The sequence below is a fragment of the Prionailurus viverrinus genome, chromosome E2 (genome assembly GCF_022837055.1).
Source record: "Prionailurus viverrinus isolate Anna chromosome E2, UM_Priviv_1.0, whole genome shotgun sequence".
NCBI lineage: Eukaryota > Metazoa > Chordata > Mammalia > Carnivora > Felidae > Prionailurus > Prionailurus viverrinus.
Genome location: NC_062575.1, coordinates 53,372,916 through 53,381,466, shown reverse-complemented (window position 1 = coordinate 53,381,466; position 8,551 = coordinate 53,372,916).

Sequence of the window (8,551 nt, the reverse complement as noted above, 5' to 3'; positions counted from 1 at the left end):
CTATTGCTACCCTTTGACTTTGAACTCAACTTATTTCATTATATTTGAAGTGAGTTTTTGCGGAAGACGGCATAGAGTTGAGTCAGTTTGTTTTTGTTTTGTTAACCCACGTTGACAATCTCTGCTTTAATTGGCATGTTGAGCCGTTTACATTGAACATGATTGTTGACATGTTAGAATCTAGCCTGGGTCAGCCATTTTTGTATTTGTTTTCTGTTTATGCCCTTGGTGTTGCATGGCTATCTTTCCTTTCTTGGCTTTTCAGGGGTTATGTGAAGAGTTTTTTCAGATTCCACCTTAATTTATCTGTTGTGTTTTTGACAAGATGTGGTCGTGGATTTTTTGGCGAGTGCACTAGAGATGAAAAGATACACACTGAATGCCTCAGTAGAAATATCAATATTGTGTTAATTAGAGTCGAATCTAGAGGGGCGCCTGGGTGGCTCAGTCAGTTAAGTGTCTGACTTTTGATCTCACCTCAGGTCTTGATCTTGATCTCAGGGTCATGAGTTCAAGGTCTGCATTGATCTCTGCACTGGGTGGGGTGTCTCCTTAAGGAAAAATAAAGATAAAGTGGAATCTAAAAGCCTTACCACCATTTTGGCCATGTTCCCTTTTATGACCGGGTTGTCTTCAATATTACCTCTCTCTATATATAATAAAGTCCCAAACAGAAAAATGTTATATATGTTTTCTACTTTCAATTGCTGAGTATGCTTTAAGAACCCATGAGGAGGGGCGCCTGGGTGGCTCAGTTGGTTAAGTGTTTGACTTCGGCTCAGGTCATGATCTCTCAGTTTGTGAGTTCGAGCCCTGCGTCAGGCTCTGAGCTGACAGCTTAGAGCCTGGAGCCTGCTTTGGATTCTGTGTCTCCCCCTCTCTCTGCCCCTCCCCTGCTCATGCTCTGTCTCTCTCTGTCTCTCAATAATAAATCAACGATGGGGAGCCTGGGTGGCGCAGTCTGTTAAGCCTCCGACTTCAGCCAGGTCACGATCTCGCGGTCCGTGAGTTCGAGCCCCGCGTCGGGCTCTGGGCTGATGGCTCAGAGCCTGGAGCCTGTTTCCGATTCTGTGTCTCCCTCTCTCTCTGCCCCTCCCCCGTTCATGCTCTGTCTCTCTCTGTCCCAAAAATAAATAAACGTTGAAAAAAAAATTAAAAAGAAAAAAGAAAAAAAATAATAAATCAACGTTAAAAAAAAATTTTTTTTTAATCTTTGTCAGGTGCTGGAAGCCGAGCTATCCCAGCCTGAGTGGCAAGGCCTGGGCTGTGGATGGATTGGTGACTGCAAGGCGGCCCAGCGACATTGAAGCTTCTTGTACTCCCGCTCTTAGGTAATTCGGCCTTATAACTACCTGGGGTATTGTCTGTTGGGGAATTGCCCTCGACAGGCCCACTGGGAAAAGAGCCATTAGGAAAGAAAATAAGGTTCCGCAGGAAATTGTGCGGCCTTACGTTTAGCCCTTGCCACCCCCTATGGAGACTTCTCTACTTACAGGAAGGATAGCCTCACGCATTTGCCAGCAAAGGAGGCCAGTAAAGGAGAGACATATGGATTTGAAAGCCCCACTCCGGTAACTAAGGAGTGTATCTTTGGACTCAGGTCACTCTAACCCCTGGGCCCACCTGGCCCCCAGGAGGCATTCCAGATGATGATTGAACCTAGTCGGTTAAGGGACAGAATGGTTCATTGGTTCCTAGGTGCATTGTCTCTCTGAGAATATATAAGGCGTGGGTTTCTAAGGCCCTCTTGGCCCCTTCCTGGCACCTCGGACCCAGGCGAACACTTTTGTTCTTCAAAACCACGAATGGTTCAGGGAAACAACCAAGAGGTCATGTCCCTGTAACTGTTCCACTTGAGGTGTTGAGAGATAAATGACCTTTCATGAGAACAGCAAAGCAAATACTTTATAGATTATAGATAAGCATAGATACATAATAAAAACAATGAAATAAATTAATCAATAAGCAAAGGGCAGGAGGGGACGTTATGAGAAAACAATCATGGTATTCCTTATTGGGTGATGACCCAAAGGAACAATTTGAGAATTGGGTGATGCCAGAAAACGTAGATGACAAAGGCTACAAGGAGATCACTAGCAAATATAATGCCACATTTGCTACAATAAATCGGCCAGTTCAACACACTGCGGTTGTCTGCGTCCATTTCATTTTTGTTTTGTTTTATTTTCACTTTTTCTCTGATGCCGTTCATCCTTTGGGAACCTGCCGGAGCTGGACTCTGGCAGTCAGGTAATCCCATCATTGGTGTCACCTCATTCTTTGATGATTATTGTTACTTTTTGGGTGTTTATTGTTATTTTCCACGTAAGTGGAGATTTTTTTGGCTTTTCCTTACATTTGGAGTCAATTTGGTTGGTATTCTGGACACTTGAATGTTATGTTATGAGACGCTGAGTCTTATTCATGTGCAAGGAAGATTGCGGATTTTTCAAAAAGATTTTATTAAAAATTTTTAAAATATTTATTTATTTATGTTGAGATCATGAGAGGCACAGAGGGAGAGAGAGGGAGAGAGAGAATCTCAAGCAGACTCCATGCTGTTAGCCCAGAGGCTCAAGTGGATCTCCATCTCAGGAAGCATGAGATCATGACTTGAGCCAAAATCGAGAGTCCAAAGCCTAAACAACTGAGCCACCCAGGCACCCCAAGATTTTATTTATTTATTTTTTATTTTTTATTAAAAAAAATTTTTTTTTCAACATTTATTTATTTTTGGGACAGAGAGAGACAGAGCATGAACGGGGGAGGGGCAGAGAGAGAGGGAGACACAGAATCGGAAACAGGCTCCAGGCTCTGAGCCATCAGCCCAGAGCCCGATGCGGGGCTTGAACTCACGGACCGCGAGATCGTGACCTGGCTGAAGTCGGAAGCTTAACCGACTGCACCACCCAGGCGCCCCAAGATTTTATTTTTAAGTAACCTCCACACCCAACATGGGGTTCAGACTCACAGCCCCGAGATCAAGAATCGCACACTTCACTGACTGAGCCAGATGTGCATCCCTGGATTTTTTTTTTTAACCTTACAGTTTTCTTTTCTTTTTTTTTTTAATTTTTTTTTTTACATTTTATTTATTTTTGAGAGAGAGAGCACAAGTGGGGGAAGGACAGAGAGAGGGAGACACAGAATCCGAAGCAGGCACCAGGCTCTGAGCTGTCAGCAGAGCCCAACACAGGAATCAAACCCACAAATCGTGAAATCAAGACCTGAGCCGAAGTCAGTTGCTTAACCGACTGAGCCACCCAGGCGCCCCTAACCTTCCAGTTTTCAAAGTCTTTACACGGCTATTCAGGCCTATCCTATGTATGTATCTCTGGGACTGGGCATGGGTCTCCCCATTACCTCAGTTCTCAAAGTTCTCAGAATCCTAAATAAGGCCAGATCTATGTATACACAGGTTAAGCTTGAGCATAGGAATTCATATGACTATGAGTCCTCATTCCAGAGCCTGTCTCTCTTCATTATTGTGCTAGTGGGAACAATGGTAATTTGTAATTTTTTGTATCTTTAACTTGAAGTTGAAGCAAACTTGAATTTGAATTTTAACTTTAAAAATTTCCCAACAAAACCGGAAAAATCTTAATTAGAAAAAATTCAAAAGCACAAAATGATGAGTCAGATAGATACATCTGAGTGCGTTAAGATTCAGAATCAGAGTCAGATAAATAATCCACAAACTAAAAGATGTGAACAGCAGATTATTGTTATAATATACAAAACAAGCATTGGGCATCAATATCCAAAAATAAAACCCCTGGTTCAAAACAGGCAAAAGTTGTGAAGTAACGTTTTGCAGAACATGAACCACAAGGGGCCATGAATCAATGAAAAACATTTCAACTTCTAGTTACGCCCACCTCAGATTCACCGCCCGGCCCTTTTCCATCAGGCCCCGCCCACCCCCGGCCCACGGCCCGGCCTCTTTCCCGCAGGCCCCGCCCACCTCAGATTCACCGTCCGCCCCTTTCCCCCAGGCCCCGCCCACCTCCGATCCACCGCCCGGCCCCTTTCTACCAGGCTCCGCCCGCCCCGCATCCACTGTGCGGCCCCTTTCCCTCAGGCCCCTCCCACCTTCGCTTCCCGCCCGGCCCCTTTCCTTCAGGCCCCGCCTCTCCCCGGCCACCCACACCTGTCTCCGCCCCTAGCCCCGCCCACACGTTGCGGGCCCCGCGTAAAGCGCTTGCCGCAGGCTGCACAGCGCTAGCCGCTCGTCCCCGTGCACCTTGCAGTCGAGTGGCGCTTGAAGGCGCGGCCGTGTGCACCACCTCGTGGCTCAGCAGCTTCCACGCGCGCTTGAAGGCTTTCCCGCAGGCCTCGCGGCCAAACCACCCCGCCCGGACCTCAGAGCCGGGGACGAGAGAGCCTGGCGCCGCCACTTTGGCGGAGGCGCGCCTCGGCCGCGGCGTCGGGCACCCGGCGAGGGATCGAGTACGCCCGGTGTTCGTGGACGAGCTGCACCAGGGCCGGAGCCTCCGCCCCGCCTCCGCCGGGCGCCTGGGAGAGGAGAGAGGGCTCAGTCCCTGGTCATCTCCATCCCACACCTGCAGGGCAGAAACCTGCTCCTCCCGCTCATACCCCTTCATCGAATCCCTCCGATGTTGGCTCTATCCGGAAAGTACGTCCAGAATCCGGCTACTTCTCACTCTCTCCCCGGCCGCCTCCCCTAAGCTCAAATCCTCTCTGACCCCAAGCGAGGACGCCTGTTGCCTGTCTGGACCTCCCGCCTCAGTCCTCGACCCCCAGGTAGGCTCCCCAGAGTGTGCCTGTTCACACCTAGATCAGTTCACGGCCCTCCTCAGTCCAGAGCCCTCCCGCATTGTCCCCTCTAACTCAAAGAAATGCCCAGGTCCTCAGCAGGACTCAGGAGGCCCTGCGTGACCCCCCTGCGTTCCCTCTGGGATCTCTCCTCTCTCCCCCTCTCCTGCTGGCTCACTAGGCTCTGGCCACATTGGCTTCAAGGCTCTTCAACGGACTCATTGTCTGGAACCCTCTTCCCCAAGACAGCGGCCTGGCTTCCCCCTCATCTGGGTCAGGTCCTTGTTCAAATGTCATTTCTCACTAGAGGCCTTTCCTCACCACCTATTTCAAATGGAAACTCACGCTACCCTTCTGTCTTGCCCTACCTGGCTTTACTTTTCTCCACGGCACTTATCTTTGGATGTGAACCTGGGGCTGCCCGCGTCCACCTTTCGCATCCACGGGGAGTAGAGTCAGCCTGGCAATGAAATTGTCATAGACACAAACAGCTCCCAGAGAAGGCAGGGACAGCTTCTGGATGAGCACCTAGATCTAGCTGTGCCTGAAGCATCCCCTCCTTAACCTTTTGGTTGCGTGAGGCAATACATTACCTTTTGTTGCTTCAGCAAGCTTGGCGTGGGTTTTCTGCCATGTGGTAGGCTGAATGATGGCCTCTAACTATATTCAGGTGCTTGTGACTTTGGAAACAAGGACTATGCAGGTAGGATGAAATTAAGCGTCCTGACATGGGGAGATTATCCTGGATCATCTCGGTGGCTCTAAATGTCTACAAGTGCTCTTATAAGAGGGAGATTCGATGCAGTGAAGGCGACGGGATCAAGGAACCGAGATGCTCCGCTGTTGACCCTGAAGGTGGAAGAAGGGGCCGGAGCCAAGGGTTGCGAGGGATGAAGTTCTAGAAGCTGAAAAGGGAAGCAGACGGCCTCTCCCCTAGAGATTCAAAGGGCGCACAGCCCTGCGAACATCTTGATTTCGGCCCTAGGGAAACGGACTTCAAACTTCTGAAGTTTGTCGTCATTTATTACAGCAGCCATAAGGAACTAATACATGCCGTTTGCAGCGAGACTCTGAACACAGAGGGATACATACTTGGCATTTATTTGGCGCTTTCTGTATACCTACTGCGTGCTCACAATAACCCAGCCATCTGCAGGGTAACTGAAGCTCAGAGAGGGCAATTCACGTGCTCGAGGTCACAGAGTTTGGAAGTGAGTCGAGATCTGAATCCGGGAAACTCGGGCTCACAAATTCACCCTCACCCGCCTATGGGGGATATTCGCACACCTCTTGTGGCAGTGTTGGAGATAATGCGACTGGCTAGTATTTATTTATTGGATACTTACGAGGCTGTAGGAATTGTTCTGAGCAATTCATGGGTATTAACTCACCGAACTCAGCCTATGAGGTGGGGACTTTTATTACCCCCATCTGGCAGATGAGCAAACTGAGGCACAGGGATTAAGAAATATCTACATAAGATCGCACAGCTAGTAAGAGGGAGGGGCAAAATGTGACCCCATGATGTCCCGCCCCTCTGTGATGACGAACCCTCCTCATTTGCCAGATGGAGACCCGAGGGCCCAGGGAGGTGCAGGAATGACTCCTGCACTTAGCAATGACCAGCCTCTCCTGGGCTGGAGCCCAGGTCAGGCTGCTTCCTCTGTTGTCAACGTGCTGCCTGACCTCAGGCAAGTCAAGATGTCTCTTGGACCTCAATTTCTTCACCCGAGAAACGAGGGGGGTGGTCTGGATCAAAATGTGATGCTCAGAGCGCCCCCTTCGGCATCGTGGGGAAAGGCGGGTGAAGCAGGCTCAAATTTGCGCGTCACCCACAATTCCCGAGTCAGGAGCTCTGGGGGAGGGGACACTCCTCACCGTTCAACAGCCTGACTGCCGCCCATGTGCCGTGCACTGCCCTAGATTCTGGTAATAGAGCAGTGACCTCCCTCCCCTCTACTGTGGCCCAGCAGAAAATAAACAAGTATGTCGGATGAGGGTTCATCAAAACCAGTTGAAATGCACCCGTGTTCATGAACACACCTCGCGCACAAGAATTTAAAATGCGCTATATCCAACAGTTTTCTTTTTCTTTTGGAGAGGGAGAGGGAGCGTGAGCGGGCGAGGGGGGCAGAATTTTTTTTTTTTAATGTTTTATTGATTTTTGAGACAGAGAGACAGAGCATGAGCGGGGGAGGGGCAGAGAGAGAGAGGGAGACGCACCATCCGAAGCAGGTTCCAGGCTCCGAGCTGTCAGCACACAGCCCGATGCGGGGCTCGAACTCACGAGCCGAGGTCATGACCTGAGCTCAAGCCGGACTCTTAACCCACTGAGCCACCCGGGTGCCCCAAGGAGGAAGGGAGAGGCTTAAGAGCGCCTGTCCAGTCTCCCCACTCCAGTCCACCCCCCACACGGCCCCAGAAGGCTGTCTTCACCCCAGGCTGATCTTGCCCCTCTCCTGCTCGTGGCTCCCCCGCAGCCGACGCCAGCGACAGCCCCCTTGATAGGCTCCCCGCACCCGCTCCAGCATAACTCTCGAGATATTTGCCGGTGGTCCTTACCTTCTGCAAGTAGGTACTTAACTCTTCCACCAAGGGGCGCTAGCACCTGTTGTTATGCCCTCTCAGAGCCTCGGTCAGAATCCAACTCCTGCTACAAGGCACAGTTCAAACCTGCTCCGGAGGCACACACTCAACCTGGACCCTCCCCCCTCTTACACACGCAGAGGTCACCCCCAAGCACGGCCCGGATCCCCCCAAACAAACGATGGTCTCTCCCAACCAACTTCACCCCCCTCACCCTGACTCACAATGAACCCGCCCACTCCAACCGCGCGCCTCCCCGCACGGTGAACTCGCCCAGTCAGAGGCCCCGCCTTCTTTCCTTGGCAAAGTTCTTCTAAGCCCCGCCCCGCCCTTCGAACCTGGGTCCCCCGAAGGCCTCCCCTCTTCCAATTGTTTCGACCCGTTTGTCTCCTCCCCCTTTTCCCCCCAGCATTTACCCCCGGCCTCTGCGACAGAGCTCCCGCCCGCCCAAATGTCCCTTCAGTACCCAGGACCACTTCTCCCACCCCTCTGCTGGAAACTTGGTGTGTCCCGGAGTGGCAGAAGGGAAACGGGAATCGGGCGAGACCATTACCCGAAGAGGGGGTGACACAGGAAGGGCGTCCCTGTTTAGGGACCGACCGCGCCGCTGGCTCCCCTGGTGCCTTTCAGATTCGAGCGGTGTCTCCCCAGACTTCGCCACCTCCCTATCGCTGTCCCCTCCCCACTCAGTGCTGCGATCCTCATCCTTCGGGCCAGACACCCAGCCGTTCGCGGGTCCATTCGCGCGCTTCCGACCGCCTCAAGCGCATCCGTGGTGCATTTTCGGAAGAATTCGCTCGTATTTATTGTGATGTTGATCTGGTCTAACAAGTAATGGGAGACCCTCCCCATGCAGCGTCACCAAATGTCAACCCACATCTTCAGTCTCTCAAAAAGAGAACGGGAGAGTCGGTATATAACGACAACCAATCACCGGGGTTCTTGGCACGCGCTAGAGAGAATAAGGGCATTATTTTCAATTCTCCAACCAGCTTCGGTAGCAGAGTTAGTATTTAGCCCCATTTTTCCACATCAAGAAACTGAGGGCTTGGGGTTCCTGGGTGGCTCCGTTGGTTAAGCATCGGACCCTTGATTTCGGCTCAGGTCATGATCTCATGGTTTGTGGGCTTGGGCCCCATGTCCAGCTCTGCACTGAAATGGGGGAGCCTGCTTAGGGTTCTTTCTCCCT